The sequence below is a fragment of the Hyperolius riggenbachi genome, chromosome 9 (assembly GCF_040937935.1).
Source record: "Hyperolius riggenbachi isolate aHypRig1 chromosome 9, aHypRig1.pri, whole genome shotgun sequence".
In the NCBI taxonomy this organism is placed as follows: domain Eukaryota; kingdom Metazoa; phylum Chordata; class Amphibia; order Anura; family Hyperoliidae; genus Hyperolius; species Hyperolius riggenbachi.
In genome coordinates, this window is record NC_090654.1 from 291,437,966 (window position 1) to 291,460,060 (window position 22,095).

Genomic DNA, 22,095 nt, shown 5'->3' on the forward strand with positions numbered 1-22,095 from the left:
CTCTGATTCATTTCAAGGTACACCGTCAATCTATAATTACTGTTATAGAGGGTTCAGACCCCGCTATGCCGGATTTATATGATAGCAACGCTTTAAGGGCTGGTCCTTTACTGAGTTAGCAATCATGAAAAAGGCAAAAACCGCTCAGGTTTTTGACAGGCCCATCTCACAAGGGTAATAAAACAAGTATGGCCATCATGATATTCACACCCATAACCCATAGTGTAGCCACAAAAACACCTGATCTGAAGGATGGACCCATTTATCAGTTGGAGTAAAATAGTAGTTGGAGGCCCCCTTACAGCTCTGAGCCCCCTACAGTCACAGGGACTCCTCCCCACTAGTTACGCCCCCCGATATAACTCTACACACAATGAGAATTTCCACCACAAAAACCAAAGCTGTAGATTTTTCAAACTTTTGTGTCTCTGCCAAAACTTTTTGCAGTAACTACATGTGGCTAGTCAATGTAAAGAAAGATTGCAGGGAGTTTTCTTTTTTATTATTCCTTTTTTTTTCTCTTAATGTACATAATTAAAATGAAAGTAGTTTTTTCTATAGTTGCTCTGAGACATTCCTTAAGTGCTTCTCTGTTCCCATTGAGATCTTTCCACACGTCAAAGAAAACTTGTGTCTGTTAAAAAAAAAAAAAAAAAAAAAAAAAACACATAAAAGGTATGTTTTTTTCTGTTTCTTCTCAGCGAAAACAGAATACTGGCTCTGCAGCTGCTGCCCCCACACTCGCTGCAATTTTCCCTGGATAATTGAGATTCTTTCTTATTTGCGTGCATTGAATTCTTGTTATCCCCCCTTCCCCGATATTGTGTGTGTGTATTAATAATTTCACATTCCGGGACAACATGGCTTTTAAACGACTCTGCATTGCCGCAATCAATACTATTGAATAGGTAAGCTGCAAAGAAAAATCAAAGCCTATGTACTGAATAGAGCCTGGCGGGTTATAATATATATATATAACATGCACATGCTGAGCGGTCTATAGGCATGGCTGGTAAGTTGGTGTGTCACACACTACAGATTATATAAATCATTTTTTTGTTATTCTTTAACATAATTCTCCTATTACAGTGATAGGAATAATCTCTATTGTAGTTTGTATGCAGAGACAGTAACGTCTCCTGGACTAATCAGCGATATCTAGGATAGTCCTGAGCGGATCAAGCTGAAGGCAAATTGTTTTGGATTAAATGATCCATCAGCCCAGCAGGTAATCCACTCACTCATCTATTCAACAACTACTCAGTCTATTTATAAAGGCGCATTCAGGGGATTTTTATTCATTTTTTTTCTTTTTGCTTGCCACACGTAAAAAGTCAATGGAATCCACATTTTACTTTAAGGCCTCTTTCACAGTGCAACGTTAAAATCGTACGTTACAACAACATGTAATGCACAATAACTTACAGCAATGAAAAATCAATGGGCTGTTCACAGTGCAGACGTTGCGTTGGTGTCTAACGCTGCACGTTAAATTAAAGTGCTGCATGCTATGCGTTATACACGTTTTTAGCTGCGTTAGATTGCACATGCTCAGTAATGTTTTTTTTTTAACGCATGCCTCGTTTTCGTTCTATCACTGTGCGACGAAAACGGCGCACCAAACGCAGGGCTAAATAACGTCCAAGTTATAATATTTCAATGCGTTGCATTAGGGGCACGTTATGCGACCTTAACGTCGCATCAAATGCAACGTCTTACTCTGTAAGAGGCCTTAAGAGAAACCATGACCAAGAATTGAACTTCATCCCAATCAGTAGCTGATACCCTCTTTTAAATGATAAATCTATTCTTTTTCACAAATGGACCATCAGGGGGCTCTATATGGCTGATATTGTGGTAAAAACCCCTCCCACAGGAAACTGTGAGGACCATGGTCCTGGCAGTTTCCTGTCTGTGAACCTCATTGCATTGTGGGAAATAGCTATTTATAGGGTAATAGGGTGAAGCTGCACTAGTGCTTTGTCGGTCGTTGGCGATTTGCAAAAGCTTGTGAGCACTATGAATTTACGCGTATTTACGCAATCACGCCAATACATAATAACAAATTCGTAATTTAATTAACATTGTATAATATTTTGTAATTACGCATGAATTTACGTGTATTTTATGACAACATTTTGTGCCGATTTTGGCTGTGATTTGCTAAGCCCTCATACACGCTATTGCTACCAAAAGTGTTACACATATTAAAGAGAATAGTGGGTACACGTCAAAAAATAATTTTTCAAAAATACCTTGTAGTTTTTGAGAAAATCGATTTTAAAAATGCAAAGTAAAGTGTTTTTTAAACCCAGAAAAATGAGTTTCAAAACCATTTTTTTGTATATTTAAAGGAGTCATCAGGGAAATTGTAATAAAATAACTTACCGGGGGCTTCCTCCAGCCACAAGCTCCCAGCATGTCCCTCGCCGCAGCTCTCCCCGCAGCTGTTCGCTGCAGCTCCGTCCCGGTCCCCGGCGATGACGTCAGGGCGACCTCCAGGTCGGTCTGTACTGCGCCTGCGCGAGCGACGCTGTCAATCACCATCACGTGGACTGGAGCGGATTGCGCAGGCGCAAAACTACTACCACCTGCACAGTCCGCTCCATCCCACGTGGCTGAGATTGACAGCGCCGCTCGCGCAGGCGCAGTACAGGCCGACCTGGAGGTCACCCGGACGTCATCGCCGGGGACCGGGACGGAGCAGCGGTGAACAGCTGCGGGGAGAGCTGCGGCGAGGGACATGCTGGGAGCTTGTGGCTGGAGGAAGCCCCCGGTAAGTAGCACTTATTTTATTACAATTTCCCTGATGACTCCTTTAAAATCGATTTTTTTTCAAAAACTACAAGGTCTTTTTGAACAATTCTTTTTATAACTTGTACCTACTATTCTCTTTAATATATATAGCAATTTTGGTAGCAATAGCATGTATGGGAGCTTTGCTATTCACCGCCAAAGTTGGTACTAAATTACATGTAAATTCATGCGTAGTTACGAATGGAAACAATTAACTACGAAATTAGTTACCCTATTCTCCCAAAATTTTGCATTACTATTATGATGCGTAATTGCGTATTACGATGTGTAATTACACATGAAAGTAATTTCTGCTCATCACTAGTTAACCAGCCCTCATGCCCATACAGTTGTCTTATTGAATTTTGTCTTGGAGAAATGTCATCTGTGTGAAAATTCCCAAGTCCACCCAGCTCAGAGTACAACATTGCTGAGAGCTGCCAGTGCCTGGATGGTTTATATCATCAAAATCATTTTAAAATTGTTTTAGTACAGAGCACTCCCTCCTTTCTACCTATAGTCACACCAGTCTACAAAGGAAAACTGCATTTTTCTCATCCTTATCAACAGCAATTAGCAATTAAAAGTCTTTAGGAGAAACTTCAGTTCTGATAAACTTTGAAGCAAAAGTTTATTAACTCTTTCAACATCATTTTATAAATGTTTGTCACTGAAATGTCTTATGTCGTGGCATGTCTGTTGAAGCAGAGAGGAAATGTTGGCTATTTTTCAACTTTCACTTAAAGGACACCCGAAGTGAAAATAAACTAATGAAATAAACAATTGTATATAACTTCCTTCTCCTAAAAATGACTTTTTAAGCTATTCCACGGTTTTATCTTATGTTTGAATCGACCTTTTACGTTTTAACTGGCACATTCATTGAAGTATGCCAGAGCTAAAATCTATGAACTATTGACCCTTTTTATCTCTTTCCTGCTCTCAGAAGCCATTTTCTGCTAGGAAAGTGTTGTATAGTTGGAATTTCTTTTCAGTGAGGGTCACACTGTAGTCACTTCCTGTCTGAGTCAGGACTGAGTCAGCCACTTGCATACCTGATATTTAATTTTTTCAGGCAGAGAAAGAAAAAAGGAACACAGCATAGTTATTTGTGTGATAGGCACTGTACATACCCATGTCTATCTCATCATGTCACATGTCACCTCGGGTATCCTTTAAGGCTTCCTGACATGTAATCACAGTATTGATGCAGGATTTTGAGAACTCTGATTACTAAGCTACAAGATAATATTCTGTGCTCTGCGTCTGGAGATGGACTTGTGATCACACCCGTGATTAAAGCTGCCAAAGCCCGCCGACATTAGTGGTTAATAGTAGAGCCCCCTTACATGCAAGAACCACCAAATTTACAGGATATGTTAAGTAGAACAGTGGGAACAAGGGGGCATTTTGTTTTTCAAAAAGATCTTAAAGTTTTTTTTAAAGAAAATCAATATGAAAGTTTCAAAGGAAAATAGTATACATTTAAATGCAGTAAATGACAGTTAATGTATTTTCCACATTTACATGTATACTTTTTTTCCTTTAAAACTTCCTTTGAATTTTTAAAATCGATTTTCTCAAAAACTATACCTGTCTTTTTGGAAAGAAGAAATGTTTCCCCTTGTTCCCACTGTTCTACTTAACATATCCTGCAAATTTGGTGTTTCTAGCAAGTAAAGGGGCTATGCTATTAACTGGTAAAATCAGCTGGTTTTGGCGGTTTATAATCACGAATAACTTTCTCATTTGAAACTTTAAAATCGATTTTATTAAAAACAATTAGGTATTTTTTATTTTTTTTTTTAATTTGTAGCCACTGATCACCTGTATAATCCATGCAATTTTGGTGACTGTAGCATGTATGGGGGCTTTGCTATTAACCACTTTGTCCTCCTTGACGTAGACCTGCGTCAAGGAGGACATGTGCGCTCCTGTGCGCTCCTGCAGCCGATCGCACACGTGCACGCGCTCTCCCGGTCTGCGGATCGATAGCCCAGGAATCAATGAATCGGGCCATGGTGCCCGATTACTGATTCCTCTCCCCTGCAGAAAAAGCAACAGCTTCTCTCGGAAGCTTTGCTTTTTCTGGCTCCTATGTCCCTCTAAGCATACATTGTATGCTTAGAGTGACATCATGTAAACAAACTCAAGGTTGCCATCTTGGGGCCAAAAAGTAAAACTACATCTAAATGTAAAAAAAAAAAATATATATATATGTACCCCAAACATATACTATTTACATCCCACCCTCCCAAAAATACCCACATAAAATGTTTAATAATTAAAAAAAACAATACAATAAAAAAACACACACATAAATATTTACATAAGGGTCTAAACTTTTCAAATATCTATGTAATGATGAAATATTTCTATATTTTTTTTTTATTATAAGCTTGTAAATAGTGATGGATGCAAAACGGAAAAATGCACTTTTATTTCCATATAAAATATTGTCGCCATACATTGTGATAGGGACATAATTTAAATGGTGTAATAACCGGGGCAAGTGGGCAAATACAATACATGGGTTTTAATTATGGAGGCATGTACTATTTTAAAACTATAATGGCCAGAAACTGAGAAATAATGATTTTTTTTCAGTTTTCTTTCTTATTGTTCCTGTTAAAATGCTTTTACAGTAAAGTGGCTCTTAGCAAAATGTACCCCCCAAAGAAAGCCTAATTGGTGGTGAAAAAAACGAGATATAGATCAGTTCATTGTGATAAGTAGTGATAAAGTTATAGGCTAATGAATGGGAGGTGAACATTGCTCGGATTCATAAGGTAAAAATGACCAAGGGCTTAAGTGGTTAATGTTAAAGTCAAATCCATGATCACAGCCGTGATCATGGATTCTACATGTAATCACGGCTGAAATCCGGAGCTCAGATTTAAATCCAGATCATGATTAGTGTTGGGCGAACAGTGTTCGCCACTGTTCGGGGTTCTGCAGAACATCACCCTGTTCGGGTGATGTTCGAGTTCGGCCGAACACCTGGTGGTGTTCGGCCGAACTGTTCGCGTTCGCCCGAACGGCTCAATTCCTGGCCGAACCTGGCCGAACAGGGCCCCTGTTTGGCCGAACAGGGCCCTGTTCGGCCAAATACGGCCCCCCTATGGGGTCGCAGGCATAAGGGGGGAGCATGCCCCGATCGCGGGGGGGGGGGTCGGAAATTCCCCCCACCCCCTCTGCTAGCGCTCCCCCCTCTGCCCGCTTCCCCATACAAAAGTTTAAGCAAAGTACCTGTAATAGTGGATGGCCTGGCAGTGGCACTGTGGAGTGAGGAGGAGGAGTCCGGAGAGTGACGCGTTGAGGGAGGCCGGGCAGCGAGCGTGAGGTCAGAGAAAGGGCGGAAGTACCACAAGGGTACTACCGCTGAACCGCCCGCTGCCCGGCCTCCCTCAACGCGTCACTCTCCGGACTCCTCCTCCTCACTCCACAGTGCCACTGCCAGGCCATCCACTATTACAGGTACTTTGCTTAAACTTTTGTATGGGGAAGCGGGCAGAGGGGGGAGCGCTAGCGGAGGGGGTGGGGGGAATTTCCGACCCCCCCCCCCCGCGATCGGGGCATGCTCCCCCTTTATGCCTGCGACCCCATAGGGCCCCCAAAAGCAGGATGTTCGGGAAGTTCGAGGTTCGGCCCGAACATGCCGAACATCTCGGCCATGTTCGGCGAACTTTCCCGAACCCGAACATCCAGGTGTTCGCCCATCACTAATCATGATCACCAAGGCGTATCTGGATTTCGATTCTGCCATGGCCGGATTTACTCAAATTCTTGATTGGGGGAAATCCAAGCAACACTACACCACATGTCAGAGAAGGATTAGAATTACAGGGTATCTGGGCCCCTAGGCAAAAAGTAACTTTGGCTGCCTTGTTTGGTCCTTTTTGTAAGCTGAAGTGGAAGATGGGCTTGGCTAGAGAAGCTGGTATTCTGGCACTGTGACATCCACTAGGCCCCAGCACTTGCCTTGGTTGCCTTGTGGATGATCCTGTTCTGTCACATATAGTCTTGTTTGAAAACAACTCTCTATAACCTAGGTTCTCAACGTGTGGTACGCGTACCCCAGGGGGTACTTCTGATGGTTCCAAGGGGTACTCGGGCTTGATATTCTTAACCAAGAATAATACATTTAGAGTTTTAGAAAATGATAATTCTTATTTAAACAACACCAGATTAATGTTTTAGCTAATTAAAAGCAATAGTAAATAGTTGGAAATTGTTTAGAACCAATTATAATGTGCTATGATTAAATATATATTTGTCAAGGGGTACTTGTGATAATGTTTACTATGCTAGGGGGTACTTGGTGAGTACAGGGTTTTAAAAGGGGTACATACCAATAAAATGTTGAGAAACACTGCTCTATAAGACACGTGAAAGCTTCTCTACTTTGTAAACATCTCTTTAGAATTCCTAATTTTATTGGATGTTCATTGAATCAGAACACTGCATGTTTGTGCAGATAATGCGTATTTGGTGATGTTTAATGAGATTAACCTGTCAATTCCAATATCGGCGAGAGGCGAGACTCCGGCGCGGCGGCCCGGGTTTTATGACACTGACGTCTAATGCCGGCAGACAGTTGCCATTTCCGAGCTGACACGGCGGCACCGGCTCCCCGGTATTTGCATACATTATACCTATAATAAATGCCTGGGTCACCGCTGTAAATACGTGGCATTCTGAATCACAAAGAGAACAAGATAAATGATGTTTGCCTTCCATACAATTATTGGTAATAGGCTGCGCGCTTCCATTTACCGTTTCTCTAAATGCCTCTCTCACATCACAATATATTGTTTACATGACGGATTTCATTAGAGCCATAGGTACTCAGACACGCTCCCCATTTTTTCCGAGGAACGTATTAGGCTTTCATGTCACAATGATAAAAAAATACAGGGGAGTCGGGAGGTGGGGGTCAGAGGGGGGAGCCTGGCTGCCAACAGTCAGGAGAAGATATTGTATATAGAAGAATTTAACGTGAAATTCCATCTTTGTTAAGAATGAAAACATCATAATTTATTTTTATTGCAATCACACACTTTTTTTTCTGCAGTGCTTTACAAAGGGCAAGAAGGACATTGCATGGTGGGGTAACTATAACCTTCACAGCCCTCTCTGTCATACCTCATGACATTTTGAGATCAGAAAGAGGGACGCTTAACCACTTAAAGAAAACCTATACTGAAAATTAAAAGTCAAAATAAGCATACACAAGTCATACTTTCCTTCCATGTAGTCTACTCCTCAGTGTCTTTCTCCTGTCCCGCGTCCTGTTTGTTCACTGTGATCAAGGGAATTTTCCGTCCTCCATTTTGAAATTGGCCATTACCCATAACAGCTTTCTGGACAGCACACAGTTAAACTGTAACATCGCCCACTTGAGCCATAGGGAAACATGGACATTTACCTGGTACATCAGTTTTCCTCTCAGCTATAACTGACAGCAACTGATATTTTACTGACAGCAACTGATATATTTCAGATCTGACAAAATATTGTCAGAACTGGAAGGGATTATTGTCAGAAGAAAATGGTGCGCTTCTGAAAGGAACTGATGGCAAGGTAACTATGTAATGTTCATTTGAAGTTACCTCATGTGTTTATTTTAAATATTTTTACTCAGTACAGGTTCTCTTTAAGGACTGTGTGTGTGTGTGTGTGTGTGTGTGTGTGTGTGTGTGTGTGTGTGTGTGTGTGTGTGTGTGTGTGTGTGTGTGTGTGTGTGTGTGTGTGTGTGTGTGTGTGTGTGTGTGTGTGTGTGTGTGTGTGTGTGTGTGTGTGTGTGTGTGTGTGTGTGTGTGCGGCGCCGCGATCACGCGAAAACGCCTGGACCGATTTGAACGAAACTTGGTACACAGATCCCCTACTACCTGGGATGATAGGTTCTGGGGGTCTCGCGGCCCCCCTGCACACCTGGGCGGAGCTACAAACAGCAAATCAGATTTCACCCATTCAAGTCAATGGAAAAAATGTAAAAGGCTGCCATTCTCACAGTAATCAAGCCAGAGTCCCCACACTTGGCACAGTTGGTCACTTGGTGACCGAGGTTACAAATCCAGGAAAAGTGGGCGGAACATAAAACAGCCAATCAAATTTCAGCCATTCATTTTAAATGGGAAAATGTAAACTGCAGCCATTCTTAGACTGTTAATCGCAGGGTTCTCAAACTTGGCACACTTGGTCACTGGGTGAATGTGATTAAGATTCAAGAAAATAGGTGGAGCCTACAACAGCCAATCAAAATTCACCTATTGCATTTAAAAGGGGAATATTTAAACTCCTGCCATTCTTACACTGTTTATAGCAGAGGCTTCAGACTTGCTGCAGTCAGTCATTGGGTGACTGGGGTCCAAATTCACTAAAGGGGCAGGGCCACAAACAGCCAATCAGATTTCTTTGCTGGATAAACTGTTACACAAAGTGGGCGGAGCCAAAAACAAATTTTACTGGGAAAATATAAACTGCAGCCATTCTTACACTGTTAATGGCAGGGTTGTCAAACTTTGCACAGTTGGTCATTGGGTGAATGAGATTAAGATTTTGGAAAGTGGGTGGAGCCTACAACAGCCAATCAAAAAATTCAACTTTTGACTTTCAAAGGGAATATTTAAACTGCTACTATTCTTATACTGTTAATAGCAGATGCCTCAACCCTGGTACAGTTGGTTACTGGGTGACTGGGGTTCAAATTCAGAAAGGGGTGGCGCCACAAATAGCCAATCAGATATACAAAGTATTGATACCAAGGACCCCAAAGCTGATAAACTTGGTAATTGAGTGACTATATGTCAAGGTTACAAAAAGTGGGCGGTGCCAGAAACTTAATTTTTTACATGGCAGGGTTCCCAAACTTGACACAATTGGCCACTGGGTGCCTGGGATTATTATTCAGAAATGTGGGTGGAGCCTACAACAGCCAATCAAAATTCACCTATTGATTTTCATGGGGAATATTTACATTGCTACTATTCTTACACTGTTAATGGCAGAGGCCTTAAACCTGATACAGTCAGTAATTGGGTGACTGGGGACAAAATTCACTAAAGGGGGTGGAGGCACAAACAGTCAATCATATTTGTTAGATTGATTTCAGCCATTCTGTTATTGGCAGGGTTCTCAAACTTGACACAGTTGGCCACTGGGTGACTAGGATTAATATTCAGGAAAGTGGGTGGAGCGTACAGCAGCCAATCAAAATTCATCTTTTGATTTTCAAGGGGAATATTTACATTGCTGCCATTCTTGCACTGTTAATGAAACAGATTATTATACAGATAAGTGGGTGGAGCCTAAAAAAAGCCAATCAGAATTCACCAGTTAATTTTCAAGGGGAATATTAAAATTGCTGCCATTCTTGCACTGTTAATGGCACAAGCCTCAAACATGATACAGTTGGTCATTGGGTCACTTGGGTTCAAATTCAGAAAAGGGGATAGAGCAGGCATGGGCAAACTTGGCCCTCCAGCTGTTGAGGAACTACAAGTCCCACAATGCATTGCAGGAGTCTGACAGCCACAGTCACACTCATAAAGGCAAATGCATTGTGGCATTTGTAGTTCCTTAACAGCTGGAGGGCCAAGCTTGCCCATGCCTGGGAAAGAGCCACAAACCGCCAATCAGATGTGTTTCATTTCACTAGGAAAATACAAATTATTGATGCCAAGGACCCAAAGCTTACAAACATGGTCATTGAGTGACTGTGTGTCCAGGTTACAAAAAGTGGGCGGAGCCAAAAACAAATTTCACTGGGAAAATGTAAACTGCAGCCAGTAGCGTAGCTACAAACCTCTGGGCCCCGATGCGGAATCTGGATGTGCCCCCCCCCCGGCAACAACAGCCCCCCCCCCCTCCCCCGACAACACCCGACGGATGCACACACATATCAAAATCCCTATAGCCAGCTATAGGTACCCCCAGTATAGGTAGTCAGGCATAGGTAAGCCAGTATAGTTGCCCCCGGTATAGGTGAGATAGGCAGGCGCCGCCGGTATAAGTTAGATAGATAGGTGCCCCCAGTACAGGTTAGCTAGGTGGGTGCCTCTAATATAGGTAGCCAGAATAGTTGCCCCCAGCGTAGGTTAGATAGGTAGGTGCCCCCAGTATAGGTTAGTTAGGTAGGTGCCTCCAATATAGGTAGCCAGTTTAGTTGCCACCTGTATAGGCTAGCTAGGTGCCCCCAATACAGGTTAGATAAGTAAGTGCCCCCAGTATAGGTTAGATAGGTAGGTGCCCCCAGTATAAATTAGATTAGGTCGGTGCCCCCTAGTATAGGTTAGATTAGGTAGCTGCCCCCCAGTATAGGTTAGATTAGGTAGCTGCCCCCCAGGATAGATTAGGTAGCTGCCCCCCAGGATAGATTAGGTAGGTGCCCCCCAGTATAGGTTAGATGAGGTAGCTGCCCCCCAGGATAGATTAGGTAGCTTCCCCCCAGGATAGATTAGGTAGCTGCCCCCCAGGATAGATTAGGTAGCTGCCCCCCAGGATAGATTAGATAGCTGCCCCCCAGGATTAGGTTAGAATAGGTAGGTGCCCCCCAGGATAGATTAGGTAGCTGCCCCCCAGGATTAGGTTAGATTAGGTAGCTGCCCCCCAGGATAGATTAGGTAGCTGCCCCCCAGGATTAGGTTAGATTAGGTAGCTGCCCCCCAGGATAGATTAGGTAGCTGCCCCCAGGATAGATTAGGTAGGTGCCTCCCAGTATAGGTTAGATTAGGTAGCTGCCCCCCAGAATAGATTAGGTAGCTGCCCCCCAGGATAGATTAGGTAGGTGCCCCCCAGTATAGGTTAGATTAGGTAGCTGCCCCCCAGGATTAGGTTAGATTAGGTAGGTGCCCCCCAGGATAGATTAGGTAGCTGCCCCCAGGATAGATTAGGTAGGTGCCCCCCAGTATAGGTTAGATTAGGTAGCTGCCCCCCAGGATTAGGTTAGATTAGGTAGGTGCCCCCCAGGATAGATTAGGTAGCTGCCCCCAGGATAGATTAGGTAGCTGCCCCCCAGTATAGGTTAGATTAGGTAGGTGCCCCCCAGGATAGATTAGGTAGCTGCCCCCCATAGGATAGATTAGGTAGCTGCCCGTCCCCATAATGGAGGGGGGGGCCGCAGCCGCGGGGAGGGCAGCCCGACCTCTCCCTCCCTTCCTCTCCCCCCCCCCCCCCTCAGATGCAGAGTAAGCGGCTAACGGAAGCGCTATAGGCAGAACTCACCTCCGTCCCTGGTTCCAATCGCCGCTGATCTCCTCTCTGGCTGGCTCTGCATAGATGCCTACACACGCAGCTTCCTGTTTAGCCGGAAGCTGCGTGTGTAACAACATCTATGCAGAGCCAGCCAGAGAGGAGATCAGCGGCGAGTGGAACGCAGGGAGGTGAGTTCTGCCTATAGCGCTTCCGTTAGCCGCTTACTCTGCATCTGAGGGGGGGGGCCCGGGGAGAGGAAGGGAGGAAGAGGTCGGGCTGCCCTTCCCGCGGCTGCGGCTCCCTCCTACCAGCGCGAACGGGCGCATGGCCCTCCAAACGGAGATGGGCCCCCCGGGCCCCTCCCCCGCCTCCTCAGGAGCCGGGCCCGGTCGCCAAGGCGACCGCTGCGACCACGGGCCCTACGCCCTTGACTGCAGCCCTTCTTCACTGTTAATGGCAGGGATCTCAAACTTTGCCAAGATGGTCACTGGGTGACTGAGATAAATATTCAGGGAAGTGGGTGGAGCCTATCATAGCCAATCAAAATTCACCTGTTGATTTTCAAGGGGAATATTTAAATTGCTGCCATTTTTACACTGGTAATAGCAGATGCCTCACACTTGCTATAGTTGGTCATTGGGTGACTGGGATTCAAATGCTGGAGAGGGGCGGAGTCACAAACAGCCTATCTGATTTGTTTAATTTCTATGGGAATATACAAATTATTGATGCCAAGGACCCCAAAGCTCACAAACTTGGTCATTAAGTGTTTGTGTGTTAGGGTTAGAAAAAGTGGGCGGACCCAAAACCGGTCAAATGCATACACGGGCAGTTCCAGGTCATTAGTGGGCGCAGACAAATACAAATTTCACTGGGAAAATGTATACTGCAGCCATTCTTACACTGTTAATGGCAGTTCTCTCAAACTTTGCACAGTTGGTCACTGGGTGACTGGGTTTAATATTCAGAAAAGTGGGAAGAGCCTACAAAAGTGAATCAAACTTTACCTATTGCTTCTCAAGGGGAATATTTAATTGCTGCCATTTTTGCACTGTTAATGGCACAGGCCTCAAACATGCTACAGTTGGTCATTGGGTGACTGGGGTTCAAATTCAGAAAAGGGGGTGGAGCCACAAACAGCCAATCAGATTTTTTTTCATTTCAATGCAAATTATTGATTCTAAAGACCGCAAAGCTCACAAACTTGGTCATTGAGTAATTGTGTGTTAGGGTTAGAAAAAGTGGGCAGAGCCAACACTAGCCAAATACCTACCCGGGCAACGCCGGGCAATCAGCTAGTTTTTAATAAACGTCTTTTTTTTTATATATATATTTTTACCTCCCTCCCTCCCCCAGCCAACCTATCACATCGGATTGTTTCTGTGTCCCACAGGGGGACAGCTGTGTCACATGGCTGTCCCCAATACAGCGCTGCCTTGTATTCAGCACTGTACTTCGTTATTAGACGGCGGTTTTGCCGTCTATCAGTCTCCTAGCAGTGATAGCCGCTGGGAGACTGAAGGTGGAGTGAAGCTCCGTTATAGAGCAGAGATGTGCATGCATCAGCGCACTCTCTCCTGCAAGCCCCATTGGAAGCCATTCATGCCAATTGGTGTGGGTCAGTCCTGGGGCTACCGCCGTGTTCACGCCAATTGGCTGGAGCACTCGGCAAGAGGTTAAAGAGAACCAGAGCTGAATAAAAGAAAGATATTTATACATACCTGGGGCTTCCTCCAGCCCCATCGGCTCGGGTCGCTCCCACACCACCGTCCTCCGCTGTCTGCAGCTCCGGTATCGGGTTCCGTCACTTCCGGTACTCGGGGCCAGTGAGACATAAGAGAAGTGCACTGTTTGCGTATCTCTCCAGCAGCCGCCGGAGAGATACGTAGAGGGCGGGTTAAATGCATATTTAAAAAAAATAAATAAATGAAACACGGAACTGGAACTTTAACGAACATGAGTTGTTATCAAGATACCTTAAGTATAAAAGTAAACTTACCTGAAGGTTGCCTGATGCCTCCCACACATACTGTATATGGACAGCCACCTTGCCAAGAGCGACTGTGGGGCCCAGTTGTCACTGCCGCTAGGGGTGCTCGGATACCCCTTTTCAAAATCCGAGTTGATCCGGATCCGGGTACCCAGATATCCGGATCGGATATCCGAATCTGAACTTTCAGATATCGGCGTTCATGCGGATATCCGAACGCATTATCCGGGCTATCCGGGGGGATTCGGATATCCGGATAGAAAAAACGGAAGTGCCCTTTAAATTGCTTTAAAAACTTTTTTAGGGTATATGAAGCATGTAGCATCATTATTTTTTTACAGGGGAACACTAATTGATGACTTAATTGATGACTTAACCCCCCCCCCAAACACGGAACACGTCACACGTGACGTGGCACTTGCCATGTGTCACGTGACACTTGATACGTGTCACTTGCCAAGTGTCACGTGGCACTTGGCAAGTGCCACGTTACACTTGGCAAGTGCCAAGTGACACGTGGCAAGTGCCGAGTGACAGTCAGACAGCAGACACTAGGCACAGGAGAAGACACTAGTGCACACTAACTGTCACACTGGCACTGCTCACAGCACAGCAGTTCTGTAGAAAGCTAACACAGTAAGTACTACTACTACTCTAACAACTACTAGCACTGACTGCAGTACTACAGTACTAACTACACAATAACACAGTAATCCTATCCTCTAAACCCTAACCTAACCTATACCTAAGGCTAATAGCTGGCAGCAGGCAGCAGCTGACCTGGTCTGTGCACATCACACACACAGACACATATCAGCTGCCTGCAGCACACACTCTGACTGTCACACAAATGACATCAAGCTAATTAATGATTTAACAATAATGTAGTGATAGTGAAGGGGTTAATCACTGAACAGCTTATCACTGTGTACAGTCCTTGCTAGGCCCAGCAGCACTCGAACACACACTCTGACTGTCACACTATGACATCATTCAAGCTAATTAACGATTTAACAATAGTGTAGTGATAGTAGTGAATGGGTTAATCACTGAACAGCTTTAGGTTTATAACTGTGTACAGCCCTTGCTAGGCCAGCAACACTGGAGCATGTCTCTCAGTGAGCATTCAGCAAGCTAAGACGATATGTCTCATCATGGCAGCCCTCCTTATTATGCAGGGGGCTGGCCAGTGTTCCCCTCTGTGATTGGTTGCTAGGGCTTCTACTGGGAGCGCTCTGATTGGCTCCAGGACATCATCTCCTTAGTTACAGTATTTTGGATCTGGATATCCGCAATATCCGCGGATATCCGCAATATTCACGGATATCCGCGTTATGTGGGCAAATATCCGCAGATAGCTATCCGGACTTTTTTTTAAATCCGGAATCCGAATCGGATAGCGGAAAAAAGTTCTGATATCCGGGTTACCCGGATATCCAGAATCCGGATGAGCATCCTGACTGCCTCCCAGGGCACCTTTTCTGGAAAGGCCCCACAGGCCTGATCCTTGGGTGGAAGAAACCAAAAGGGGCACCTGGATATGAAAGAAGAGGCTAAAAATGGGGAGAAACAGAAAAAAAAGAAACTGAAGCCCATGTGAGCTGTTCATGAAATGGGAGGGGCTGCTGTACATGGATGATATACATGAAAGAGGGGGCTGCATGTAGAATGGGAGGGGCTGCTGTACATGGATGCTACACATGGAAGAGGGTGCTGCACATGGAATAGGAGGTAGGCTGCTGTACATGGATGATACACATGGAAGAGGGGGCTGCACATTAAATAGGAGGGGGGCTGCTGTACATGGATGATACACATGGAAGAGGGGGCTGCACAAGGAAAAGGAGGGGGTCTGCTATACATGGATGATACACATGGAAGAGGGGGTTGCACAAGGAATAGGAGGGGGCTGCTGTACATGGATGATACACATGGAAGAGGGGGCTGCACGTGGAATGGGAGGGGCTGCTGTATATGGATGTTACATATGGAAGTGGGGGCTGCACATGGAATGGGAGGGGCTGCTGTACATGGATGATACACATGGAAGAGGGGGCTCCACACGGAATAGGAGAGGGGATGCTGTACATGGATGATACACATAGAAGTTGGGCCTGCACATGGAATGGGAGGGGCTGCCTTACATGGATGATACACATGGAAGAGGGGGCTGCACATGGAATAGGAGAGGGGCTGCTGTACATAGATGATACACATGGAAGTGGGGGCTGCACATGGAATGGGAGGGGCACTGCTGCACATGAAAGGGGAGCCACAAGGCCCACAACATAATTGGTCTACGGGCGTAAAATGCATAAATCTGGCCTTGCTGCTGCCTGTTTACGAGGAGATGGAATGACCTGGATAAAACTCCTTTTTTCTCCACCCTCCTGCTTTCAGAGCAGCCACCAGTGTCCCGCACATAATTCTCACTTTAGATGGATAAGGATGGATCGAAGCCCGGCACTTGAATACAATTTGAAGTAAATTTATTTCATATCACAGCTGAGCTCTTTTGCCGGGAAATGAATTCAATTCTGTACAAATTGTATCTGACTTCACCTCCTCCATTCTTCGTGCGGGTTTTTTTTTTCCCTCTTTTATCATCATCTGACTGAAGCTTCAATATTTATTTATTTATTTATTATTCTTTTGGAGTGTATTGAGCTGATGGGGGATTCAGTGATATGACTTATGCAGTGCTGGATTCTTTTTTTTTAATTGGTAAAAGATCTATCCCTATTGTCATTTCATAGCTTTCAGTGCCTTTTGGAATGTTGGCGAAGATAAAAGAAAACAGAAATATAATTTAATGACAAACCTCATCCAATACAAATGTTTTAATTATGGACAGAGCTGGAACGATTTAGTAGCTCTCTCGGTTGCTTGCTTTAAACTACCAATATACCTTTCATGGAAGCAGACATAGGGTTAACAACCTGTGTGTACAAATCTCTATTTGTGTTTTGTTACTTTTAAGTCCCGCCTGCAGCGCATGGAATCAAATGGAGTAAGTAGCAGGGTCCAGCCTCATCCTATTGGCTGTCTGCTTGGTCCATCAATTTTACCAAATGTCTGATTCTGTTAGTTGTGGACAGCTCCAGACTGGTGTTAAAATACTGAACATCTCACTTGTTTTACCAAATGCTCTAATCTTTGTAAATTGACATTTAATGTAGGGATGGCCGGAAATGCCAAATTTCGACTCTGAGGAAAATCCGATTTCGGCCATTGCCGATTACCGCTACCCAACCGGAAATTGTTGAAATGTCTGCCGAATTTAACATTAACTACAAAAACTACATTTTTTCCCTCTTGTTCCCACACTTCTGTTTAACATACCCTGAAAATTTGGTGTTTCTAGGACCTATGGGGACTTTGCTATTAAAGGGGAACTGAAGTAAGAGGTATACGGAGGCTGCCATATTTATTTCCTTTTAATCAATACTAGTTGCCTGGCAGCCCTGCTGGTCTATTTCTCTGCAGTAGTATCTGAATAACACCAGAAACAAGCATGCAGCTAGTCTTGTCAGATCTGACAATAATGGCAGAAACACCTGATCTGCTGCATGCTTGTTCAGGGGCCATGGCTAATAGTATTAGAGGCAGAGGATCAGCAGGGCTGCCGGGCAACTGGTATTGCTTAAAAGGAAATAAACATGGCAGCCTCCATATACCTCTCTCTTCAGTTCCCCTGTAAAATTACCGTATATCGGATAATGCGGATTTTCTGCATTTTATATTACAGTCAAAATCCGCCGACTTTATCGGTTAAAGGGGCACTACAGCGAAAAACTGTAAAATTTAAATATGTGCAAACACATACAAATAAGAAGTACATTTTTTCCAGAGTAAAATGAGCCATAAATTACTTTTCTCCTATGTTGTTGTCACTTACAGTAGGTAGTAGAAATCTGACAGAAGTGACAGGTTTTAGACTAGTCCATCTCTTTATAGGGGATTCTCAGGGATATATTTATTTTCAAAAGCACTTAGTGAATGGCAAACTGCCAAAAAACTGTGTATGGAGCAGGGAAGCTGACCAGCATCATTGTTTAAATCCTTTTTAGGGAATATCTTTATAAAGAATATAAGCCTTGCTGAGAATCCCCTATGAACAGATGGACTAGTCCAAAACCTGTCACTTCTGTCAGATTTCTACTACCTACTGTAAGTGACAGCATTACAGGAGAAAAGTAATTTATGGCTCATTTTACTCTGGAAGAAACATACTTCTTATTTGTATATGTTTGCACATATTTTAAATTTTACAGTTTTTCGCTGTAGTGCTCCTTAAATATCAAAACCCCTATAGGTCCTAGACACACCAAATTTACAGGGTATATTAAACAGAAGAGTGGGAACAAGAGGAAACACATTTTTCAAAAAGACCTAGTAGTTTTCAAGAAAATCGATGTAAAAGTCGGCGGAAATTTCCACAAAAGTTTCCTGATTTCTGCGGAAATCTGCCTACCGCCCTTGCATTACCATTTCCGCATTCCGATGTGGTAATGTAATTTCCAATCGGAAATGCTGAAATTGCATTTCCCTAATTTAATGATGAGCAATTTGCTGCACAAATCGATAATGTACTCCCCTAGTTGGTCATTTTATTGCAGTGACAGCTTTAGTGAATTGTCCTTTGATAAAATGCTTAGTAAAATGAGCTGTTTTCTGCATTATGTGGTAATGCTTAGGGCTCTTTCACACTAACTAACGTGTGCATGAACCTGATTTTGTGCATGCGTTATTATGCACAGCATGACAGACTCAGCTATAAGGATTCCTGAGCAAAGCCAGACTGAATGCTCAGTCGGGGATTTTATCAGGGCTGATAACAAGCAGACTGAGCTGTGAAGAATGAAACAGAGAGCAGGGTAGGTGTTTTCTCTAATGCTCCCACTGATATATATGGTAAAATACATGAGGGTGCTTCGTCTCTGGTTAACTTTAAAGACAGTATATCATATAAGATTGCATTGCAAATAGGATGGATGAGGGATCAGAAAAAGGTAGGCGAAAAACAGACCAGCAATAAAAATTCAGCCTTACTCATAGAAACCACTAAGTCCGCTCCCGGTTATTATATTATAAACATACCGTTCATCCGGTTTATTCTCCACCTGTGCCCAGGCTAGCAGCGTTTAGAACAATGATGGTGAAATATAAATCAGGTTTCACATAAGCGCCGTGCCAGAGATTTCCTAATAACTGAACCCTTTTCAATAAATTTGGTGGAAAATTAGTGTGAGATTTTCTTTGATTCGAGTGCCCACAGAGTGCCCTTGCTTGTCTGAGATTTTCCGCACGGCGATGCGGTAATGCCTACCTTGTCAAACATGATTTATGGGTAAAATGCAATCAGTTCCATTCTAATAAAACAATGACTGAACAGCGGGGAGAGAATTCCTTCTTTTGAAGAATGGTGGGGTCTTTGAAGAAATCCGATTTGATTGCCACTGAAAGGTTTAACAATGGAAACCCGGAATCCATATGCGGGAACCTAAGCTCGGCAGCACTTGTCACTGGAGAAAGCGAGATTCGCTGTGAATGCCGCTGTAGGGAGAGGTCAAAGCCTGTTAATTCAAGAGTTGCCGGAGAATGCGGCGGCGGATATTTGTGTCGCTGACCCCTGACCTTACGACAGTGCTATTAATCGCTCCGAGATACATGTGTCTGTTAAATAAAAGTCAGGGAATATGCATCAAATGAGAGCTTTATTCTGTTTTCTTTTAAATTAGTCCTGATGTCAATCTAAGGACATGGGCTGAGTTTTCCAGAAAACCTATCTACTTTTACCTAGTGTTGAGCCGAAATTTTCGAAATTTCGCGTTACTATAATTACGCATGCGAAATTTGCACTTTTCAAACCGCTAGTGATAGCAACATTAACTATATGGCTCAACGTGATTGCTGCCAATCACAGTAGATTCATGATTAGCAGCAATCGCAAAATGTGGTGCATGCAGCGCTTTCCCGTGATTGAAGAGCGATCGAGAGTAGCATGCTATGAAAGTGCTAATTGCGATCGCAAAAACAGCGTAGTGTACAGTGATTTTACCACAATAATTGCGGTATAAAGTCACCCATCCAAAACGCTAGCGCTAAGTGCTAACTTTTTGTGTTTATGAATGGGCCCTAAAGCTCAAAGACTGGTTATTCAGGCTAAAAAATTTCCATGTGACATTGACACAGTAACTCAGCACTGCAAACCCTCAGCAGCGGCAAGGTGCAAAAAAAGTATTATGTTTCGAGGTGAAGGATGAGTGACTCGGATTGCAAAAGCAGTGATTAAAATGGGTTGTCTATGGCTAGGGTGTGTGGTTGGTGCCACTCTGTGGTCCACTCGGGTGGCGGGATAATCTGGCAATAAGGGTGAAAGAGAAAAAAAAAAGAAGGGCTCACTCACTCAGTGGTGTTGGTGGGGTTAACTTAGTGGGGCCACTTAAAGGATACCTGCAGGGACTTGTGACATGATGAGATAGACATGTGTATGTACAGTGCCAAGCACACAAATAACTAGGCTGTGTTCCTTTTTTTCTGTCTCTGCCTGAAATAGTTAAATATCAGGTATGTAAGTGGCTGACTCAGTCCTGCTCAGACAGGAAGTGACTACAGTGTGACCTTCACTGATAAGAAATTCCAACTATAAAATACTTTCCTAGCAGTAAATGGCTTCTGAGAGCAAGAAAGAGATAAAAAGGGGAATTTCTTATCAGTGAGGGTCACGCTGTAGTCACTTCCTGTCTGAGTCAGGACTGAGTCAGCCACTTACATACCTGATATTTAACTCTTTCAGGCAGAGAAAGAAAAAAAGGAACACAGCACAGTTATTTGTGTGTTAAGCACTGTACATACACATGTCTATCTCATCGGCGCTGCGTAATATGTTGGCACTTTATAAATACAATAAATAAATAAATAAAAATAAATCATGTCACATTTCACTTCGGGTATCCTTTAACCTCACTGACGCCAATGCTGGTTGTGTGTGTGTTTTTTTTTTTTTTTTCTTGTCACCCTTATTGCCATGTTCCACATCATACACATAAAAGAAAGCAAGCCTAAACTAAGGATTAAATATATTAAGCACCAAAAAGAGAATTATTCACATTCAGACTGAGTCTCACTTTATTCTGTTTAGAGAAACGTAGGCAGAAATTGGAAACGTGAAGATCTATTTTACACCTTAGCTGTAGTAAGAAAGTAGCAAAACATTCTAATTCATCTCTATCCTTTCCCAGCTAGCTTAAACTAATAGAAAACAGCATGCAAAGGACTGAATCTTAGTTTATCCGTAAGTCCAGGAGCAATGGAGAAAAGAGAGATTTGTTTTTTGTTTTTAATTAGAACCCAAGAGATAGTTTTGTTTACCAAAGATTACTGAGCCAAAATGTGAAAAATGGATCTAAATCCTTTGTAGTAAAAAGATGGCCGAGTAACGTTAATTTAAAAGGAGACCGAATTCTGTACATCTCATGGAGAAATGTCAATAATTTCCATGTGAGCTTTTTAATTGGTCTTGCAAGTAACATAGTTCATGTCAAGATGTCATGCCGATGGAAGATCACACGTCGCTATTGCCTTAAGAACACGATCTGGAATGTCAAAAGACATAAACTCCAAAAGAAGATACCACTTCATTTAATAGAAGTAGGAGAATTTTCTTTTTAACTTGGTAAGTTTTGAAGTTTGTAGCAGTGAGTAAAAATAAAGTAATCAAAAAGGCCTAAATGTGGAACAAAATAAGACATTAGCAGAAAAAAATGTGCTTAGGGAATAAGTTACAGTATATGATACGGGCTACCCAATTAAGTTATGATGATGACCCAGATCCAACTAGTCTATAAGGAACCTGTGAAGTTCAGCACTGAGGCCTTAAATTATTTTACGTGAATACCTTCTGCTTTAAGTACGCTTTGTGGCACCACATTAGTTAGGTGCCGGGCGGTGCCCCTAGTAAAATATATTGGTAAATTACATTTCCAACATTTTAATATCTACTACCGAGCACCGATTCTAGCTTGAACCCTCCCCTCCGAGTCCCTAAAACTAACCCCTCTCACCTAACCACGACCTAAAGTCTAACGTTAACTGCCCCCCCAAGTGCTAAA

The 22,095-nt window shown here is 43.4% G+C and overlaps 1 long non-coding RNA gene across 1 annotated transcript in view; it reads right to left on the reverse strand.

The window, feature by feature from the left end:
* Positions 1 to 548: 548 nt before the first annotated feature.
* LOC137532195 (uncharacterized) overlaps positions 549 to 22,095 on the reverse strand; it is a 103,842-nt gene continuing 82,295 nt past the window's right edge. Inside the window, exon 4 of the long non-coding RNA XR_011023880.1 lies at positions 549 to 634. This is a non-coding gene — a long non-coding RNA (uncharacterized lncRNA). The remainder of the gene's footprint in view (positions 635 to 22,095) is intronic.